A 25,003-nucleotide genomic window follows, 5' to 3' on the forward strand; every position below is an offset into this window, starting at 1 on the left:
CACATCAAACATTGCAATACATTCAAATAATTTATAATACAACAATTTCAAACATATACATGCAGTAAACACACTCCAATATCCCGCTAACTACAACCATGAGTAGCATGGTCTCCGAAATACAAATATAAGAGCATATAAGAAAGTGATGTAATATGTATTACAAGATGTATTTCATTAGCTCGAGTATACTTCTTTATCACTTATTTGACTTTCATATTCTTCTTCTTCCTCCTCTTCCTCTTTGTCTTCTTCTTCATTGAGCGCTCATCCACTTGGTATATCATTTAGATCACATTCTTTCATACGTGTGTCATGGGACAATGGAGATGTGATATGCAGACCATGTGTGACATTGTGACCATAAGAGAAGTCATACATATCATCTGATTGATAGTAATCACCCTCTTCAGCAATCTTGTCTTCTTGTAACTGATCATACTCAGGGTATAGTTTAGACTTCACCTTGCAAACCGCCCACCATGCATTTCTATTTGACTTCCTTGTATTTGGATATGAAGTATAATAAACTTGTTGAGCTTGCGAGGCTAATATGAATGGTTCATATGTTCCAAACCTTGATTTATGATTCACCTCCATAATGCCTGAGGCTTTGTCGACTCTTGTTGCTGTATGATCAAACCAATTACACTTGAATAAAGTTACCGTGTTATTTATGCCTAAGTATGTCAACTCCATTATTTCTTCAATAACACTGTAGTACTCATGTTTATTTTCACCGTAGCTGCTATCCTTGACACACAGGTCACTATTCATCGTTGACTTGTTTACAGCGTAGTCTTTTGTATGTAATCGATAACTGTTTATGATGTATCCGTTGTAACATTGCACAACTTTGGTCAGACCATTTTATAAATCACATATTCCTTGATCATTAACATCGCCATGACGGACCTACAAACATAAACAATAATTGTGATCATGACCAATTAAGTAACATATTATTATTTACACGAAAAGAATGCATGTCATTGCCCTTACCAACTCTTTCAACCATGCCCCAAACTTATTTTCACGTTCTTTCTGTACTTCTGAATCAGTGACATGCAGAAGTTCCCTTCGCAACTTCAGTTCAAATCATCTGCACTTAACAAATATTTATATTACCGAACCATGTACGTACATATAAAACTTAGTGTTACATATTAAGTATACTTACTTGATGTAGGGGTCGATCACTGAGCAATTAAAAAGGATATAGATATGTGTTGTATCTTGCTCTTGATCTTTCAAGAGTCTTGACCGGCAACTGCCAAAGGCATGCCCAAGTGGTTAAAATATCGATAGTTTGTCAGCCACAGTAAATTGTTCTCCATTATCATTGCGAGGTGGACAAGTGTAATGTGTTAGAATGTGAGGTTCAAAGTATATAGATGAGAAATTTGAAATCTCTTATAAAGTGTATGCCTCACAAATTGAACCCTCCACTCTTGCTTTATTCTGAACCTTTTTTTTGAGGTCAAACATACATTTTTCAACAATATACATCTCGTAATACAATAAATTCCTAATAACATTAGAGATAAAAGTATAAATAAAAATATACCTTATCAGCATCTCTAAGTAAGTCATAAAATCTACTAACTGCATCATTTGCTGCTTTTTCCTCTACCCCAGTTTGTACATCACTAAGACCCATAGCAGAACCCAGTTCTGGTCCTGCAACAACAAATATTAAATCCACATATAGATTATCGTGCACCACATCCACTCGTACGTCAAAATTATTTCAAAATTCTTTACCATGAAGCGTCTAATTCTGATAACTACTCACAAAACCCTTCCTGTATAGGTAATGTCTAACACCATCAGGTTTTACAAATCAATTATTCTTACACATCGTTCAGGGACACCTGATCTTATCGATGTGACCCATTGTATTGATACTTGTCATTGCAAATTCAATAAAACTGTCAACACCATTCATATATTCAAGTGACACCTCATTGTCAACTATCGTACGGTACATCCATTCATGGTTTGCAGCTATTTTATCCTATAATGTTATGAATATTATCTTTACCAGTTAAAAAAGGATCATAATAATGCGTCGATAAAAAAAAATATCAATTTTATCATGTATTATTGGATATATATATCATAAAGATATTTAGAAAGATGAAATCATATTCATAAACACGATACATTCAATTTAAGCATGTTTTCATAATACAATTTCACATGAAAGACAAAATTAATTCGAAAATAACTTCATGCAAGCATGGATACACGATACACGATACACACACATATATATTTATATTACAAAGATATTTAGAAAGATGAAATCATATTCATAAACATGATACATTCAATTTAAGCATGTTTTCATAATATAATTTCACATGAAGGGCATATTTAATTTAAAAATAACTTCATGCAAGCATGGATACATGATACACACAGATATATATATCACAAAGATATTTATAAAAATGAAATCACATTCATAAACATGATACATTCAATTTAAGTATGTTTTAATAATATAATTTCACATGGAGGGCATAATTAATTTGAAAATAACTTCATGCAAGCATGGATACAATCATGTCAAACATTGCAATACATTCAATCATTCATATCACAATAATGTCAAATATGTACCTACAACAAATACACTCTAATATCCCGCTAACTACTACCATGACTAGCATGGACTCTGAACTACAAAAATAAGAGCACTTCTATTTTCATACATTCAAATCATGCTCAACATGATTTTCGAACTTCAACAAAGCAATCCTAGATATCCACAACTAAGTGAGTGTGTGACTAGAAAGTGTTGCATCCAAGAAAGTAAAAAATATGTGATGCACTTGCATCACTTACTCACTACATGTATTTACCTGATTTGCATTGCTTTTGTCTTTGCATTTTTTTCTTATTTATTTTTCGTATTGCATTTTTAGCCGCATGCGATGCTTAGCACTAAGCATCACACAATTAGCTCAGTTACGTACCTGCAATGCGCATTTATATATTGCAATCCATATTTATATACAACAAAGAGGGACGAGGGCGGCGGTGAGAGGGGAGGTGCAGTCGGGGCCGAACCCCTCCCTCATAACCCAAGCAACAGAGAGGGGGTCTCAGCCCCTCCCTTACGAAGAAGGAGAAATGGGAGGGGCTGAGCCCTTCTCTCAAAACCCAAGAAAAAGAAGATAGGGAGGGAACTTGACCTCTCCCTGGCGAAAAGGAAGGAGAGGGTGGGGCAAGGCCCTTGCCCTCGCATGTCGAAAACACCCAGGCAGTAGAGGCAAAGCCCCTGCCGGCAGGAAGGAATGAGGGAGGTGCCCAAAGCCTCTGCCTTGTTCTTTGTCACAGACGGTAGGGGGTGTCTCCTCTGCTGACCTGTCAAAAAAACTAGCAGGGGTTTCCCTGATTGCCGGTCGAAAAAGGGAGACAAGATGGGGTGCAGTCCCTGCCTGTCGGCCAAAAAATAGGAGTCGAAGAGGAAGATAGATAGATAGATAGAGATAGATAGATAGATAGATAGATAGATAGATAGATAGATAGATAGAGAGAGAGAGAGAGAGAGAGAGAGAGAGAGAGAGAGAGAGAGAGAGAGAGAGAGAGAGAGAGAGAGAGAGACCTGAGGGGGGGCGGAAGGCGAAGGGTGTCGCTAGTGACAGATGGCGCACAAGGGGTTTTGGCATCAGGTGACCTCCGTTGAGGTGAGGATCGAGGCTCAGAGAAGGGAGCATCAGCGGGGTGGATTCAGTTTGGGCTACCGGCGATGGGTAGCCTGATGCAGGGAGGGTCGACGAAGGCAAAAGGGGCCGACAAAGACAAAGGCAGAGGGTTAGGGTTCTCTGACTGAGAACCCGATTTGAGGGTAATCAGAGAGAGAGAGAGAGAGAGAGAGAGAGAGAGAGAGAGAGAGAGAGAGAGAGAGAGAGAGAGAGAGAGAGAGAGAGAATTTCGTGCCTTAAATGGGCTTATATTGAAAAATAGTGATAGATTAGTGACAAAAAAGTTTCTTGTCAAAATACGTCGCTAAGTAGCGACAGAAAAATTTTGTTGCTAATCCGTCGCTAAGTTGCGATGGAGTTTGACATGAAACGTTTCCGTCGCTAATCCATTGCTAATTAGCGATGGAGTTTGAGATGAATTATTTCCATCGCTCCACAACAAATTTCAATTTTAGCGATGACTACTTTTCTCTCTCTAATCCGTCACAACTTTATGATGAAAATAATCCGTCGTCAATTTCCATCGCTAATTAACATTTTTCTTGTAGTGTAGGTCCAAACCAAACCCGACTCGTTGACACCCTTACTTGTGGTCACCATATTGACAAAATGGTTTGTAGTAGTTTGTAAAAAAAAATTGGTTGCACTCTTAAATGGTCAAAATATTGCAATATTTTTAAAATTTTGTAAATATTGTGAAAGAAAATTTGGTATTTAAACCACCAAATTGTGAATATTTTCACAATATCATGATATTATTGTTTTAATAAATTTATCATCGTGATATTTATGTTTTAACAGTTACTTTTCAAGAAAAACAATATATATATATGATTGGGTGTATTGATGGATGCCCAATCATTGGACACTTTGTGTGCGTCCTATTGCTTTTTTTTCGTCATTTCAAGCTTTTAGCGATGGTCGCGACATCCGCTAAATGTCTTAAAAACATAAAATGTGTGCCTGCTGCTGACCGCAGAGTGGAACAAAAGTCGTCCACTGTTACACCCACTTCTCTCTCTCTCTCTATATATATATAGGGTTTATGTTTGGTACAAACGATATTACCCACAATCTAGTTTGAATCTCACCATGCGAGTTGTTTTGACACAATCTGACCACATAGATGTGTTCAACATGCTGGATTTAGTAAAAATCTACTTTTGAATCATGTTTTTTTCAACGAAAAAACAAGTTTTTATGAGTGAGAAAAATGGATGCCTTCGTAGCCATTGATTTTTGGATTGCCGAAAAAACCTATATAGAAGTCAGATTCTGGCAATCCAAAAGCTATTTACCCCTAAACAAAACCTGTAGATGGCATCTATGATGTTAGATGTGAGAAAAAAAATGCAAACAGGTGGGTTTTGCCCCATTTGCTAAATGCACATACAAACGATGACTAGCATATATATATATATATATATATATATATATATATATATATATATATATATATATATATATAGAGAGAGAGAGAGAGAGAGAGAGAGAGAGAGAGAGAGAGAGAGAGAGATTAGGATATGTTAACAGAAAATATGTGAAGAACAAAGATTTTCATGGGTTTTTTATTTTTTTCTTAAATTTTACAGTACAGATGTGATCTTGATGCTTGGTTTTATAGAAATCAACTCTCAGATCACCCGGTTATGATGCATAGTACAGATGTGATCTTGATGCTTGGTCCTCGATCCCATATGAGGTTTGTTTGAGTAACAAATAAAAAAAATGTCATTATTTTGGCATTTCCCTTTGGATGCTTGTGTTATACTCTTAAAAGAGTACTTGGACCAAACTACTGGACCTTTTGATTCCAAATTATGCATCCAAACAATGATTCTTCGTGCATGGTATGTATTGGGGGAATCTATTCCTGGCTTGGATTCAGTACATTACAACCCCTTCTGGTCGCAAGACAAAATGTTTTGTAATAATTTATAAAAAAAAAATGGTTGTACTCTTAAATGGCCAAAATATTGATGTTTTGTAAATATTGTGAAAGAAAATTTGGAAGCAGTTTAAAACCACCAAATTGTAAATGTCTTCACGATATCATGATATTATTGCTTTAATAAATTTATCATCATAGCATTTACTTTTCAAGAAAAATGAGTTATATGTAGGGTTTATGTTGGTACAAATGATTATACCTACAATTTACAAGTTGTTTTGATACAATCTAACCTCATAAATGTGTTCAGCATACTCAATTTGGTGGGAATCGATTCTTGGATCATGTTTTTTGTTTCTATGGCCACTAGGATATGTTAATTGAAGTATGAACCGAGATTTTCATAAATTTTTTTTTTATATTTTATCATGCAGATGTGATATAGATGCTTGGGTTTATATATATCAACTCTCAGATCACCCCATAGGCATAAGAAGGATCTTTTAAGTTTTGATTACTGCAAGATTACCCCCTTGCACAAGTAGATGCCTAGCATAGGCTATTGGGGCAAATGTCCTAGCCTTAAAGTTTTATGCTTTTAGGACGATGACCATGGGTACGGCAGGCTGAGCCAGGGTGATATGCGGTTTGTTTTGAGTAACAAATAAAAGAAAAACGTCATTCTTACGGCATCTCCCTTTTATACGCTTAAAAGAGTACTTGCACCAATCTACTGGACCTTTGGATTACAAATCCTGCATCCAAACAATCTATTTCTGGCTTGGATTCATTACATTATGACCACCGTGTAGCATGATAAAGATGGGCCCGGCTTGGCTACAACTTACGCAATATTTTGCATGACATGGCATTTCGTTATCCTGTTCTTGTGGTCACCATATTGACAAAATGTTTTGTAATAATTTGTAAAAAAAACGTTGTTTGCACTCTTAAATGGCCAAAATACTGCAATATTTTTAATGTTTTATACATATTCTGAAATAAAATTTGGTCGCAGTTTTAAACCACCAAATTGTGAATATTTTCAAATATCATGATATTATTGTTTTAATAAATTTATCATCGTGATATTAACAGTTACTTTTCAGGAAAATGAGTTATATATATATATATATATATATATATATAGAATTGGAGTATGAACCAAGATTTTCATGATTTTTTTTCTTAAATTTTACGGTATGGATGTGATCTATATGCTTGGTTTTATAGAAATCTACTATCAAAAAACCCAATTATGATGCATAAGAAAATCTTTTAATTCAGATTGGCAGTTAGGGTTCGATTCCTGTGAGCATCCCCTTCCACAAGCAGATGCTTAGCATAGGCTCTGAGGGCGAGGGTCCTAGTCTTAAAGTTTTATGCTTCTAGGATGATGATCGTAGGTATGCAGGCTGAGCCAGGGTGATCAGGTCCTCGATCCCAGATGCAGTTTGTTTGAGTAACAAAATCGAAAAACAAAAACAAAAACAAAAAAAAACGTCATTCTTGTGGCATTTTCCTTTGGATGCTTGAGTTATACTCTTAAAAGAGTACCTGTACCAAACTACTGGACCTTTGGATTCCAAATCCTACCTCCAAACAATGATTCTTCATGCTTGGGATGTATTAGGGGAATCTATTTCTGGCTTCGGTCCAGTACATTATGACCACCGTGTGGCATGAAATTCCTTGCCCACGACTTACGCAATATTTTGCATAACATGGGATTTTATTGTCTTGTTCTTGTGGTCACCATGTTGACAAAATGTTTTGTAAATATTGTGAAAAAATTGGTTGCAGTCTTAAATGGCCTAAATATTGCAATATTTTTAATAATTTGTAAATATTGTGTGAGAAAATGTTCTTGCAGTTTTAAACTGCGAAATTGTGCTATTTTCACAATAGCATGATATTACTTTTTTTAATAAATTTATCATCGTGATATTTATGTTTTAACAGCTACTTTTCAAAAAAAAAAGAAAGAGTTATATATATATATATATATATATATATATATATATATCTGTGTGTGTGTGTGAGGTCCAATTCTTAATAAACAAATCATGTAGTCAAATTAAGCCGATACACCATGCATTTATGATTTCTAGATCAATTGTTCCTTACCTTCATTAGTATCAAATATACCTTATATATACACGTTCCTTTTTACATTTATATACTAATCCTTTAATCAATTTATTTTACCAAAACTTTTTTTGATAAAAACGCGAGAAAACAAAAAAAAAAAGTTTTTTCATGGAAGTTCAATACCGTTATTTTCACTTTTATAACTTTTGTCACTATGGTGGTCATATGCTGGCATGCTACACATGAGACCCGGACACAGCTGAAACAGATTTGAAAGTCTCGTACAAAACCCAAGTAACAAAATGTTCAATATCGATCATTGGCACTTGTGGATGCATATAACTGGAGATAAAACATTGAGTAGTATTTTGATCAGTTTTTGCTAAACAACTGTCAGCTTAACAAGTGTGGTGACTCTTTGCGGGCAAGGGGTAAGCCCACGGAGTTTTACGCTGCCAGCACAGTGATCGTAAGTACTGTAGGTAGGCAGAGCCAATGCAGCTAGGTCTTTGTTCCTGAGGGTAGTTTCTCGGTGCAAATATTTAAAAAAAAAACTGCTAGTTTAAGAATTGTCCACGAGGGCCACTCACACCTGCCTAGGTGGGTCAGATTAAAGAATTCAAGTTGGAGGACATCTTGAGTTTGATACCAGTGGAGTGCAGCAGGTCCAATGTAATTGCCCACTTTTAGTATATTCAATGGTCAATAGCGGTGATGTTTCTTACCGTTATTGGTCTATTTATTTCCGCTATAAGTCTATAACAACGACAAATAATGGCCACCAATTTTTTGCCTTAGTTGAGTAATAACGGCAATATTTGTAGGTCATCTTTAATGTGTGACTCAACATCAATGATGAATCTCTCAAGAACTGAGAACACCACTAGCGACAATTATCTATAATGATGACATTTTTGTGTCGTTATAGTCGGTAACGGAAAGAATTAACTTATCGTTATATCTATAACAACAAGAAGTAAGTCGCCATTTTAGGCTATGACAGTGATAATTACATCACCGTTATAGGTTGTAATAGTGGCATAGTGTTAAGGCCTATAATGGCAACACAAAAATGTTGTTGTTATAGATCTTAAAGCTGCAAAAATAAAATTTTATATTAGTTTTAATTTTCTTTTACATTACATTAAACAAAATGAGAAATACAATTGAAATATAAACACTTCAAATATCGTCAAACATACATCCACTCAAATATAAACATATACTTCTCCAACATTTTCAAACATTCAACTTTAAACACACATTCAAATATAAACATACACTTCAAAAATACATTCAAATATTCATCTTCTCCAACCCCCTCAAACATACATTCAAATATTAACATACACTTTATCTTCTTCAACCCTCTCAAACATTCAACTTCAAACATACATTAAAATATAAACATATATTTTAAAAAATAAACACACTTCTCCAACCTCCTCAAACAATCATCATCTCCAACCCCCTAAAATATTCAACTTCAAACATACATTTAAATATAAATATACACTTCAGAAAACAAATATACATCCTCTCCAAATCCCCCCTACATCATCTCTAAACAAGCAACAAACATACTTCAAAAAACAAACACATATCATCTTTAACCCCCTTCCCTACATCCTCTCCAAACATACAACAAATACACTTCAACGACAATCTAACAATTAAAAAAAATATATAAAAATAAATAATTATGACAATGTTCATGATGATGATAGCAGTATGAGAATTCAATCTAATAACTTACAAATATATTTTAATCACATTATAATTAAAGACTCGATAATGCTTTCTCTTTTTATGCACTTTCATGAGAATCTAGAAAAACATAAAGATAACATTAACAAAATATCTTGTCACATTCAAGAGAATATCAACTTCAATTCAATATATATATATATATATATATATATATATATATATATATATATATATATATATATATATATATATATAATCAGTTTCATTATGATAAAAATTAATACAAGTCAAACATACATTCATTCAAATATACACTTCAAACTTCCTCAAACATACATCCATTCAAATATAAACATACACTTCAAAAATATCTTCTAAAAAAACTAAACTTAGAAAACAAGAAACTTACCCTCGTATGATACTTCTACAGGTATGAAGATGATCCACTATTTTATATAATGCACTCATCGTTGGTTTATGTTCGTCTATTTCAATATGCAAACAATAAATTAAAAATCTATTAGATCAAACATATTTAGCATTATACTATATAGAAAAAAATAAACTTAGAAAATAAGAAACTTACCCTCGTATAATAGCTCTTGAGGTATGAAGATGTATCAGGCTTGATAGTTATTGAAGCCTTTTGTTGCTTGATTTGCTTCTGATGCATAAAAGTCAGTATAGTCGTGGTGATGATATTTGGATTTAGATGCAACCATCATCTTTCACAAAATTATGTATCGTAATATTTATCATTTATCTTCTGAATCAACTCAGTGAAACAACATGTGATCTTCGTCGATAGTGTGGGCAGGCAGATAATGAATCAATCCCTCTGCAATTGTCTACTTGATACACATCGTTGTCCTGTATTTCGCTCTTTGTGGGATCTCTAATATAAAATGCTTGCATAGCTTGAGTGGCTAAAATAAAGAGATCCTCCTGGTATGTTGGGTGAGACATGTTGACACATGTAAAATATTCATTCTTACGTATATGGTTATTATCAAACCAATCACATCTAAATGTATAAACTCAACTTCATCCTATATATTTAAATTTGATAATATTTTTTAGAACACTGTAATAGTCTATATCAGGCACCCCTATATCCTCTTCACAAGTAACCATTATCTCATTGTTCTAAGAATTATGATCTTTACCGTGAGACTATGTATGAAACGTGATTTCATTCACATCACAAGTTTGATAGGACTGTGATTTGTGCTCAGGTCCTCTTATGAGAAATCATAATTCTGGAGAAGCATTCTCGTGATTCCGTAGAAACCAACTTGAAAACTTCTAGTTATGTCATATTGTAGCTTCCTAAACATTATTGCACAAGTTGTAGATTATCTGTTTGTGTTTTCTTAGTTACGACTCACATTCGATGCAATTATTAAATAGATACTAATGAACTCTCACACCCTTCGAATATGAAAGTACAAGTGGTAAACCACCTCCAGCTTTCATGCGAATGTCATTGTTGTGTTGAACCTATCATCATGCTGATCCTGATGGTTAAATCTAGTATCAATACCACTATGATACATTGAGCAAAAGGTCACACATACTATTGAAATATATGCCTCAACAATAGAAGCTTTCATTTGTGCATTATTCTTCACAGTTCACTTTAATCTACAAAGGAATATCTCAATTAGATATATCCAATGATATTGTACTAGTCTAGTAAGTTCGGCCTCATATAGTAGATGAATGACTAGGCGCATCACGATAGTAAAAAATGCAGGTAGAAATATCTTCTCCAAAGTGCATAAAATTACTGAAATATTTTCATTCATCTTTGTTAAAGCATATCTTCTCAACGTCTTTGCATGCAATGGTCTGAACATATCACTCAGATGAATTAGAGGCATGCTGATCATCTTCTTTAGATATCCATGAACTCCATTAAAAAGTAAGCGCTGAAAGAATACATGGCTATCATGACTCTTCATTCCCAAAAAATTTAGCACCGCTTGTGTTTACACATCGCCCAATGTTAGATGCATAGTCATTAGAAAACTTTACATCTTTCAACCAATCAAGAAACTCTTTCTTATGCATACTAAAAAATGTGCATCGTGCATGTGGTTTCTTTGGTGTTACACCGCTTCTGTCTAAGTATAGGTAACAATGTATCTTTCTGAGTCTTAAATCTTTTTGTGCATTTTCGTTGTCTTTTGTTTTTTTCTTCACATCGAGTAGTGTATATAAGATATTATTACATATGTTCTTCTCAACATGTATCACATCTAAGTTGTATCTTAGCTTCAGTAATAACCAATATGGTAGTCAGAAAAATATGCTATTTTTGTCCAATTTAGATATCGTTTATTGTCAGCATATTTTTTTTCTTTTTCCACCAACCTGTATTCTTCCGAACTCAATAATAACGTTACTTAACTATATCTCTAGTTCACTTTTAGATAATTCATTTGGTGACCCTCTAAGCTCTATTTTACCATCAAACTCCTTCTTTTAACAATGTCATGGGTGAACTTCGGATAAGAATCAACTGTATGTCATGTAACATGTCTTCTTGTTAAAGTTCAATCTATCTAACCCTGTATCGAGATTGCAAACTAGACACACCAGCTTCCCCTTCGTCGACCACCTTGACAAGTTGACATATATTAAAAAATCATTGATAGTGGTCATTACCACTGCTCACATATGAAATATCTCTTTAGTTGATGTATCGTACATGCTAATGCATTCATCCCACAACTCTTGTAAATCTTTAATTAACGGTTGTATGTAAACATCTATTTCATTTTCAGGTACCTTTGATCAAGGGAGGAGTAGGAAAAGTTGTATGAAAGGATCTTTCATACACATCCATGGAGGCAGATTATATTGCAATAATACTATAGGTCACATATTGTATAACAAACTCATATTTTTGAATTGATTGAAAGTGTCTCTTGCCAAGCTGAAATGAACATCATGAGGTTTCATCGTGAATGATATAAGTTTTTTGTCAAACTCCTTCCATACTGTAGAATTTGATAGATGAATTAGTATATTCTTATTACTTTCACATCGGGTCTTGTGCCATGTCATATTTGATATTGTTTTCGTTGTCATGAACAAGCATTACAACCTCGACTTTATGGAAAAATATTGTAATACCTTTTGAGAAACTTTTATTCATTTGCCTTTGTGTGATTTTCATCTTAAAGCATTGCACTTTGGGCACATTTTTTTTATCTTATGCTCCTCTCAGAAAAGCACGCAGTTATTCACTCATGCATCTATCTTCATGTAACCAAAGTCGGTGTAATTTATAAGTTTATTTGCCTCATAGTAAAAGTTTGACAATCTTTTCTACTCGAGCAATGCCTCCTTCAACTAATCAATTAGCAAGTTGAATGATTTGTTGTTATGATTGTTCATTGATTTGATATATAGTAGCTTGATAATGAAAGCTAGTTTTGTTAACTTTGTACAACCTGGATATTGATCACTCACAGCATCACTCTGAGCCTCACTCATTAAGTCTTGAAGGGAATGCGTTCATCATTATTGTCTGCAGCTGGATCCAATATTGTCTCCATACTAACGTAGTTCAATATTTCTTTGACCCAATCATGAACCTTTGTCGTATCCTTGCTCTCATCGTGATGTACATGCACTGCATTTACATGGGTTTGTGTCACACTCACATGGGACTGAATATATTTCATGATAAAATCACGTCCAATCAAGTGTAATTTGATCAGTGGTACAATTTTATATTTTTTATTCTTGCAATCCCAACATTTACATCACATTCTATCAGTGAAATTGACATGAGCATATGTGACGCTTCAATGAATCGATCAATTCCAGATGTATAAGGGTCAGAACTTGTGTCGTGAATGTGTATCCACGATTGATTCATATTAACAGATGGCGACCCCACTATTTTCAACAAATTTTTTTTATCAGTGGCATTTACAAATAAAAACACAAATTTCTAAAATTTTAAAAAATGCTTATATATATATATTGATGAGTCACTAGAATATGAGAACTGAAATATGAGAACTAGATTTTTAAATATGAGAACTATAATATTGTAAACTCATTTGTATTACATTATAAAGGAGTATCAATGGGACTCAAACTCGTGTGACACACATTTAACATGAATTTGCTTAGCAATCACACAATGCACTCAAATGGGCTAATATTGTGAATGTAATAAGTTTACTATAAATCAGATTATAATTTATGCATGCATATTTGCATAGCATGTCCCATTTTCTAATCCATTGACAACTTGCTTACATGTGATGTGATAATGCTTTAGACATGGGGACAATCATTTTTGTAAAGTTGTTCAATATGACTAACATGTCTCAACTTTTAAGTCAACTGCAAATACAATTAACTATAGTAATAAGTAAACCCTTTTTAACCCCTTCATAACTTGCATGTGTTAGCATGGATACGGCTATATACATGGGGATACAACTATTTTTATGAGGTTTTTTAATATGCCTTGTATTCAAGGAAATATCAAGCAACAAATGGAGTATATGTTTGACTTACACTTTAATTAATCATTATGCTTGTGGACTCGAAAGAACCATGGATATAATTGAAAAAGTAAATAAAAAATAATTGAAAAGTAAATAAAAAAATATATGAAACGGGTGACATACATGTTTTCATGCAAGTTTTAATGGTGAAGAAAAAATCCATAGACTATGAGATAAAAGGATGATGGATGCGAACAACCGCCTTGTACAGTGCTCTAGAAGTTGAAAATATGCAAGTTTTAATGATGAAGATATATCTATAAATTGTACTAGCATAGTTTAGTATACAACCGAAAATATCACAAGATTTTGTGTATATGTATTGGGGAGGGGGGTGCATGTATGCTGCATGTGTGTAAGAAAATAATAAATCCTCCAAGGCTGGCTTGGGATGTGGGTTTATTTAGCATGAAACAAACACAATCACTCAAGCATGGGCTTCTAATGCACAACATAATTTGCTAAGAATCATCCTGGCATTCACAAAATCAGATTAAGCAACTAAATGTAAATCAAGATATCATACAACTTTAAAACCAATAAGCCCCAACACTATTCAATCATCTGAATCAACAACATGTTGATGACAAAGAATCTTGGTGATGAAACGTGCACATAAAGAAAAGAATGTACACTAATTAACTGCAATCCAGCTTCATTTTCACATAAAAAATTTTCTCTTGTTTATGATGAATGAAAAAGTTGTAAACTTTTCTTTCCTACCTCCATCCACCAACATCTGCTGAGTCTTCTTCAGATAACAAGTTATAACAGCACCCAATACTGACAGTTGCCTTAACTTCTTTACAGTCCAAAAATGTCATGCAGGCAAGCAAAATGATTCTTACATTTAAGCCACAGAGTTATCAGGTCCGGTGGCAAGAAAGAAAGTTGGAAACAAGCATAGCGACAAATTAAATGAAAGGAAAAATGAGACATGGTTCATAAAGCATTTCAAATTGAAAATTATAATCTCAATATGATTGTGGAATTGACCTAAGCATGTTAGCGAAGAGGTCCCCACAGGCATGAAGCCCAACTAGAAACAATGAAGATTTCATGGCCTCATTTTTGCAAGTTGGGGCATTTTTTGAAATGTGTGCCATGCATGTTTTCATGGAATATATGAAATGCATGATACAACTGAAACCAGACGGGGCTAGGTTTGACACCTACTGCAACGAGGAAAGAAGAAGAAGAAGAAAAGGAGGAAGAAAAAGAGAGAGAGAAGGGGAGACCTTCGAGAGGGAGGTCGGGGTTCGACTGTGTCACCTGAACAGGGAGGAGAGAGGCTGGGGTCCGACGACATCACCCCAGTAGAGAGGAGGGAGGCCGGGGTCTGGCAGCATCACCCGAGCAGGAAGGAGGGAGGCCAGAGAGAGAGGGAGGAGGGAGGCCAGTTAAAGTGTCACTGCTATTGACCCTCATCCACGTAGTGGGGAGGAGGGAGGCTGGTTAAAACATCGCCACTATTGAGCCTCATCCACGTAGTGGCCATATAATGTCGCTATTATAAATATACCTATAACATCTATATTTAAGGTCGTCGGTATAGGTATCTTTATAACGGTGACATAGTTAACAGCCATATAATGTCGTCATTACAAACATACCTATAATGGCGATATCTTAGGATGTCATTATAGACATGTCCATAATAACAACATTTGTTCGGGGCTAAGGCATTCACATGAAATTCTAAACTTGTCATTATTGATCCGTCAATAAAAGCGACTTTTTATGTCACCGTTAAAGAGTCGCTGCTATTGACCCTCATCCTTAAAGTGATTGTTACACCTAATCACCCTCCATCATAGCATAAAAGTGTGCAATAATATTGCACCTGATCCTCCCTCAAGAGTGCACCCCTTGCCCAAAGCCAACGAGGAACTGTCCTTAGTGGACAGATGAGAGTATAACATGAAATTTTACACTATACATGGACACTGAAATAGTGCCCGTAAGCATGCAACTCTTGGCCCAAAACAGTGGATTCTCTTCGTTGTCCCACAAAAAAAAAAGAAAAAAAGTTGTCAACTCGGTGGTTTACTAATGAAAACTGTCAATTCAATGGTTTCATAAACATCTCCACATTTTTACATGTAATGCCACTTAAATTAAACAAAAACAATGGTGGATGTGGACTTGATTACAGGAGTAGCAATGAAGTGATCCAGATCTAGGATCCATTTATAGAACCATTTTTTTTAGTTTGATTTGATTGAGTGTTTGTGTATTGGATCTATCCGAGATTCAAGTTAGTGTTATGGTTTCTATTTTCAGTATAAATACTTCATTACGGGGTTCTTATAGTTGGAAGAATATATTACTCTTAATTTTTATTCAAGTTACTCTTAATTTTTATTTTTATTTTCTATTACTTTCTTGATTTCTTCACAGTTGGGTAGCATAGAGGTAGGCGTAACTTAGTTTTCCTGTGACCTCGAATTTGAGGTTGATTAGGATTGCTCTAATAGGATATAGCATGGTTGGCAAACTCGCTAGTTCAAACCTGTTCACATATGAGAGTTCTAATTTTTTTCCTTTGAGGAATCTGCAGTCCAAGAGGATGAGCTTGATTGGGAGAGAATTTCTGAAAGTCATTCTTGAAAACTCTTATTGGACAAGAGAGTCAATTCATATGTTATTGGTATCTGTTCTACCAACTAAACCAAGAAGTTTTGGGTCTTTATCATTCAGAAAGTCTTAAAAAATGACCTCCATTGTGGGAACAACCGTTGAATTCTGGCGCTCCAATAAACAATAGTTCTCCAATTTGACTACTCACTTGATCCTTTGGGGAGTTAGATTCCTCACTTGGAAGTGAACAGATATGCGGATACAATAAGACGTTTGCATCTGATAAGCTTGAGTAGGTTAGCAAGTGGATTGCACGCAGTAGCGGGTCTCAAATGGGGCAATTTTTTTTTATAATAAAACAAAATAGTCAACATGAGGTTATTTCTGGATTTCATCCTGAATAAAGAAGATCATGATGACAATAGGTATAGCTATACAAAATTAATTGATTAAGTGGCATGCACAGAATCAAGTTATAGCTGCTATACTATACAAAAATTAAAAAAAATATGTTAATATGCATTAAAGCTCACTAAGTCCTCTAGAGTAAAGACCCCCATCATATTCATTTGTTAATGTTCTTGGTGATACTCACTGTCCCAATCTAGAGAGGAAAATTGGTGAATGATTTGGGGATGGTGGCTAACTTCAACCTGGTGGTTTGTGTAAGAAATAAGAAAATACTTGAAGATTGTTGTTCAAACCTGCAGGTCATTCAAGTAAGGTTTAGTCGAACATGTTTCCTTGTGCAAAGCAGGGATGACCAGAATTGGAAATTTGTTGGATTGAGTCAATTAGATTAGGAAAATTTGGTAAATGTTCATTATGCTAATCATAATTTTCCTGTTCTAATTTTAATTAATGATTATTAATATTACTTTCTTCTGAAAGAAGTACAATGAATTATGACTTTAGGACTGTTGCATGCATTCAGATTTAGCATGGATGGATGAAAGAGCGTGTTTGAGCGACCCATTTGCCTTGGTAACTTTCGTAAGCACCCTCATAGCAGTTCGTTGAATTGATTGTAAACTTCTACCAAAATTTTCATCCTAGTTAAATAGATACAATAGATACATGCAAAATTTGACAACTTTACAAGAATCACCATTCTCTATGGGTGCTGGATGGGTAGCAAATTCCTTGTGGAATATGCTGGAGCAAAAGTACAGATTAAACCACTTGTTTCAACCACTATTCCATATTACATGCCCTTGCTAATGAAACAGACAGTCACTGGTGCATAGTAGTAAAAAAAATTCATAAAAAAGTCTAGATAAAGCTATAAACTGACGAGGAAATAAAATTCTTCTATCACAGGCATACTTTGGGGTGACTAAATTTTTTTCAAAACTTTAGGAGGCGATCCCATTTGAGAGATTGAAAGGAATTTTCCTGTAATTAAAGGTATAATTTCTTGTAGTGAAAGAGTTTCAACAGTTAAAATATTGGAAGCAAGGTTCAGAGGGAGCCTCAATAGGCAAAGGTCAAGCATCCCTTCACCGAAAGGTGGCTGACTGGGGTTTCTCCTAGATCAAAGCGGATCAGCCGGACCCATTGGTCGATCGGTCGAATCGAGCACCCTCTTGATTCAGTTCTATGATAGAAGCTTTCATCGAACACCCGGGGACAAATCTCTCACTCATTGGGAAGTGAAAACCTTTGACTATATTATCCTGACTCGGTTTAAGATTTACTTGCTTCTTCACGAAACTCGTAGAAAATCGGTGTGAATCGGTTGACTCAACCGAGTTCCAAGTTGATCAAAATTCGGTCGAGTTAGGTAAGTTTCATTTATTTTGGTTTTTAGAAGTTTGTTTTGAAAAGGAAACAAAAACGAGACGCCCGTACGTTGGAATTCTTTCTCATGCATATCTTAATAAATCTTTGTTTCCCACAACCAAAAGCCCAGAAAATAACGTTTTGGATTCCTCCCAAAACCCTTGAGTCCCAATTAAGGAGAACGTTTTGTCTTCTATATATACCCTAGTTGCAATCTTTGTAAGAAAAGGCAGCAGTACTGGTTTTGAGATCAACTTTTCAGCACTCTTAACATGAAGGGATTTCTAATAGAAGCTGTTATCTTATGCCTATATATACTTGAGCAGCCATTGGGAATTTGAGTGAAGCTGTAGCTTTGCATGTTCAGGTGTCTTTGCACACTACCTCTAAATCCAATCTATTAGAACTTTTTGAAACAACTTTTTGGTAAAGATGTTTTCACTTGAAATGGCTAAGAGAGTAAACATTATCTAAATCCAAACCAAAGTCACAATTTGGATTCACTTCACCATAATGATTTTTTTATTTACTTTTTATTTTTAATATTTTTAAATAATTTATTTTATTTTTAAGAGATTTATTTATGAAAAAATCTGAGCCATTTGAAGTCACAGCGAGTCATGAGTCAGGCCCTAAACTTTTTTGCCCATCGCCATGCCGGCCAACCATGGGATATATTGGTTGAGAATTCACAAAGGCTTTGTGACTCATTTTAAATATCACCAAGTTGACAAAACATCAAGATTTTTTTGTTTTTTTACTCAGAAAAACAGCCCCAAGCACAAAGACCTAGCCGCGTTGGCTCAGACTGCCATACTTCCGGTCGCTGTCATGTCAACGTAAACCTCCAAGGGCTTACCCCTCGACCTCCAGGGAATCGCTAAGCTTCGACTTACGTAGGGGGTGATGCCCATGGGATTTGAACCTAGAATTTTTCGTCAAACCGCCTAGACCCCATCACACTATGCCAAACCCCTTGGGTCGGATAAAAACATCAAGAATTCAAAACTCATAGAAGCACATCTTTTGACACAAAGAAGGAACTGGATGTATTGTTTGGTGAAAAAGTGTAAAACCTAACTCAGTGGGTTCAAGCCCACCCAGCCCAGCTGAGTTAGGGAGGGCAGTCCATCCCTCTTCCCCATGTTCTTGGTGGAGGAAGAGAAAGAGGGCCTCATTTTAATGGCATTGAAGAGGGATCCCTCCCTCTTCTCCCATTCTTGCAATGGTGGGGAGGGTGGTTTACAGGTGGGCCTCTATATAAAGAGGCCCACAAACGTCTCACCCCCTCTGGTTTTCAGTAAAGAGAGAGAAAGAAAAAAAAAGGAGAGTGAGCGTGCATGAGGGAGGAGGCTCGTTCAGGCCATGGGAAGTGACTTGGGTAAGTCGTCTCTCTTCTTCTCCTTTTTTACCTCTTCATTTTTGTATTGTTTGAGAGAGAAACGACAAGACAGAGAGCCAATATGTCGGCAGCCTGGTACTTGAACCAGACTGAATTCAGTCAGGTTGGAGGCGCGCGCGCGAGAGAGAGGCCAGTTACAAGTTGGCCACTGGGCCGACTCGGTATGGGAAAACCCAGACGGAGCCCGGCCAAGGCAATGGCAATGGCCTCGGTCTGCTATGAGCTGGCCACCATGCCGGCTCGGACTGGGTTATATATGCCCCTTAATTTTTTAATGAAACTTTACTAACCCCCACTTGGTTACAGTTTTTCTTCAGTTATTGAAAAACAAGATCGGGTGCAAGATTTGACTCCAACGTAACACAATACGTATGATTGATTTTCCACCATAAAATCAAATATGCATGTGGATGTGGGTCAACCCAAAGACACCCCAAAACATAGCCTTGCACACATTTTTTAATGTCCTTTTCCAACATTCACCCAAGGCCATTTCAAATAAAATCTTGCTCTTTTTGTGAATTCCATATTGAGAACATGTGGAGGGGACTAGGAGAGGAACACCCGCATAGATGCTTGTAAGAACTCGAAACAATATTGTTTGATTAGTGAGCCATCTTTGAAAACTGGTCACTAGAGATCAATATTGGTTGATCTCAAAGATCTACTTGGGGTCCACATGTGGCTATCAATAGACCTTAGGGGATATATAATTCCCATGACATTCAAACCCGAGACACCTCGATCATGATAATCAAGATATTTACTTTTCCTAACGAAGTAATTGACACTCTACAAGTGCAGCTGCTGTAGGGTAAGAACGGGTAGAGGAAATGCTCTCCCACTCTGTAACTGTGATCCCCAATGCAATGCTGTCATGCCATTGGCTATGGCACTTAACCATGTTATCACTTAACCGCTCCTTTGATCTCAACTCTCCCACTAGGGCTCGTATATGAACCAAACAGATTGCGACTAGGCTTGGTTTAGCTTGTCACGAACTCATTCATGATCAGTTTTTACAGCTGGTGCTCCGAGCCACCAGCCAGCCCGGGGGCACCAGGAGTATCGAGCTCTTGATGTTTTTCGACTTGAAAGTCTTTAAGTCGACCCACCTAGCCAGGTGTTTGGAGACATTGACCTCTGTTTTCTAAAATGAGCAAAAAAAAAATCCAAAGGAAATAAACTATTAAAGAAAGAGTAGAATGTGAGTGGTGAATAGTTCGTGCGTGACAGAGCTTGTCTCCATTTACTACACATTCCCCCGTGGTCAGAAGCAGGTAGCCTCTCCCCTTTCTTTTTCTTTTTTTTTTAATCAAATCCTGATAAAAGAGGGACGCGTCTTCCATCTCATCTCAACGCGGTTTGTAGTAAAGCAAACAAAGAATGAACCAACTTTCTTTTGGATGTACTGAAACCGTGATACCCTTGAGATAGAGTGATTGTGTAAGACAAAAAAAACCTCTCCTACTTGAATAGGGTGATTTATGTGGAATTCTTTTATATGGTTACCTAAAATGCCCTTCTCATTGTTGGTTATTACTTCACTCCTGTGACGGGTCGGGTTTGGTTCGGACCCAAGTGGAACCAGGTCCCAATTTTCGGATATGGTATCGAGTTTGGACTCAGATCTAATCGGACCTACCATAAGAGAAACCATATCCGGACCCCATAAGAACTACGTACATGAACCAGACCTGGGCCATACCCGATAAAATACGATTTTTTATCATTTTTACAATGAAAAATTGTGGGTCTTAATCGGAACTCGGGTTGGGCCCAGATCTGGTATACAATTTCACAAACTATACCCGGATCCATGTATTAATCGGATCTTACGGTCTGGACCCAGATTTCAATCAGGTCTTCTTATTTATCACCATAACTGGACCTTATAGAGTCTGGTATGGGTCGGGTCTGGGTAAACCAGGCCCATTGACACCCTAGATAGCACTACCGGGCTGGGTAAACGAACCGAACAGCTCATGACTTGACTCAGTTCAGCTCGCAAGGAGCTTGTTTTGAGATTGGTGATCATTAAATGAGATTGGTGGAGACCATCCATTAGCAGCTCGTTTAGGTTAAATGAATCAATCACAAACAGAGGGTGTTTGACTCGGTTTGGCTCGGGTAGGCTAGCAGATATAACATATAGGATTTATGTTTTAACATTTGTAAAAAAAAAAATGGTGCAGTTAGATTAAGTGTGGTTCTTACCTGGGAGATTCAGGGTTCAAATCCCATTGTTTTCACTATGTGAAATAGATGTAGAACTTTTGCATGAGCTAAATCGGGCTCGTGTCAGCTAAACTTTGACTGAGCCAGGCCCAATCGACTCCTGTTTGGTTCATTCAGCTCGATCGTTTTTGAGACCTAACTAGGTAGCCCACGACATATATAGGGCGTTGATCCTCAAGGATCAGGACCCGGCCCTAGTGTAGGGTGGACTCTGATGCCTAAACTGGGTGTAGGATTGGATCCTACAAATCCATGTCCGCTTGGTTCAAGACCACGAGTAGGGGAGCACTACTGACACTAATTTTAGTATTTCAAAGTTAGTTTCTTGTGATGCCTAGTCAAGATCTTAATTGCCATGCAAAAACACATGTTGGGATCTGAGACAATTCAAGTGACCTGAACCGGATCTAAGCGCTAAACCCAGTCTGAACTTACTAACTCTGATACATGGTCCATTTTGCTTCCTCCGGATCAGGTGTTTGAATTGATCCAAACCATTGGTAGGCCCAGTACCAATGCGATATCTTTCTAATAGTCTAATGAAAACTTTTGAAAAGTGGGAAAGAACTGTATGATCTCATTGAAAATGCATTGTTGGCCACTCCTATGTTTCAGGTGTGAACTCTCGGACTGGGAACCAAAAGGCTCTTAATCTATCTGTCTGTTTCTGGCCATACTTGCTAATTAAAATAATTAATCAAACAACCGAGATTGATGTTGGGTTACTGAGAAAGCATTTGAAGAAATGATCCAAAGAGTTATGACATGGTTGTCGGGTGCTAATATCTAAGTAGAATATCTTCATCCAGTTTGTGATCAACATGTACCCTTAATTTAGGGTCATGTGTCTAGTTCTACTCTTGGTCCATCACTTAACCTTTTTTTTTTTTTTTTCTTTTTAACAATGCCAAGCTAGGGTTAGAATAGAGCTGCCCAACGAGGTTGTCGTAGAGGGGTGGGACCTTGGCTGCTAGACGGGCAGTCAAGGTTCGATTTGCATGGGTGTTGCCCTTCTGCGCAAGCCAACTTGTAGCATAGGCCCTGGGGCAGGGGTCCTAGCCTCGGAGTTTTACTCTGTCAGCAAAACGACGATAGGTATGGCAGGCTGAGCCAGTGCAGCCAGGTCTTCATGCCGGGTGTGGTTTCCTCTGGTTATAAATTCAAAAAAAAAAGCTAGGGTTAGAACTCCAAAGAGCTCTCACATCCATTAAAGAAGGTCCACACTGGCTTACTAATAGAAGTAATCTAAAAATGATGCAGTCGGTAAGAGTTTGAGAAATATCATAGCTTTCTCTGCTCCAACTGTGGATCCACGTATCACCGGGATGGTGCATGTTTGAAGCGGCACGAGAAGTCACACACCCAAGCTACGAAGCGTTCAGTAAAGGGAGCTGAGCCAGGGTGGTGGCAGAAGAAAGAAGCTCCGGTTGGTAGGAAGGAAGACTCCAACCAGTTTGCAGTTTTAGGAGAGGAGGAGGAGATGCACAGGTTGATTCAAACGATGGTCATGATGTTCTACAGTAAAAAAGGTAAATGCGAAACTTCTAAACGTTAAGGGAACTTACCGTTCAGAAAAATCAAATAGTGGGGAACATTTTGATAAGTTTAATTTTCATGTTGGGGGAAGTTTTCTTGCCCCAGAATTCACGCGAGTCACGTCTAAAGAAGATTTGAATGGATCGTTATCCAATCTAGTTGCATGAAGATAATAACAACTTAGTTATTTACCAATCAAATCAACCAAGTTAACTATGAAGATCATTGCGTGGAACATTCGAGGTTGTGAATGTCTTGGACCCGGAAAGAAATTGCTCATCTTGTGAGGAAGATGAAGTGCCGGGACAGACTCCAAACTACAGGTATTTAGTTACTGAATCATTAAGAAGAGACATTGTGGCTGCTTAACCATAGCATGCCAATAAAAAAAAACATTTAGTGGGTTAGATCCCATAAGTGAGATCCAATTAATTTGATGAACAGAATGCAGGAAATTAGGACCACCTTAACCCTAGGAGCCCACTCACTTAATGTATTAGGCTAGACTTCGTATACCCCTGGTTGCTCTCAAAAGCCGTGTTTCATCATCATCAACTTTTTCAAAGTTCTTTAAGTGGCGTTGAATCATTACATTCCCGCTACCTACCTACTCCAATCAATGGTTGCCCTTGTTCAACAGGCAGGCTGTAGGAAAAAATCTACCATCAAGATTTACTGAAAACATATGAGGGGAACTATATATATATATATATATATATATATATATATATATATATATATATATATATATATATATATATATATAGAGAGAGAGAGAGAGAGAGAGAGAGAGAGAGAGAGAGAGATTCTAATTGCAGTGTTTTTTTAGTGAAAAGGAAATAATAAGCAAAGTTAGGGCGATTATGCTATTTCTTATTTGCTTCTCCATAAGCTCTTATCCTTGTGCTTTCTATAGAGAGCATCAAGAGAAGCAAAAAGCAGACAAGAAATGACATTGAAAGTAAACTCATGTTTTTTCTGAAAAAAGTGAACCTTCGTGGAAGCTTCTGGTAACTATGGACAGTTGAAAAATAACTTCCCTTGTAGCATTTTTTTCCTGATACATGATTAGACTACTTGTATCAACTTGCACTAAAAGAGAGAGAGAGAGAGAGATAGAGAGAGAGAGGTGATGTGCGGTTTGGTGAAATGTGATCAAATAACTCGATGTGAGCAAATTTAAACACTACAATGACGATGGCTGCCGTCATAGACAGAATAAATGCTCCATTAGTGCCTTTAGTTACTCCGAGTCACTGGAATATGAGATCTGAAATATGAGAATTAGAATATGAAAACTACAAATATAGACATTTTCAACACTTTTTTTTTTCAAATCCAACCATGTGAATGTGCTTAGCCGGGTGAATTTGCTAGGAATCAACCATTGGTTCCAGTATTTTATGTGAAAATATGAGATTTTTGTATGCTTGAATATTTATCAAGATTATGAAGCATTGATTTTAAAGTTTTAAAAAAATCTCATTTATGCATCAAAATCAAATGATTCAAGAGTGGGTTT

The sequence above is a fragment of the Nuphar pumila genome, chromosome 12, assembly GCF_984573655.1.
Source record: "Nuphar pumila chromosome 12, dmNupPumi1.hap1.1, whole genome shotgun sequence".
Classification (NCBI taxonomy): domain Eukaryota; kingdom Viridiplantae; phylum Streptophyta; class Magnoliopsida; order Nymphaeales; family Nymphaeaceae; genus Nuphar; species Nuphar pumila.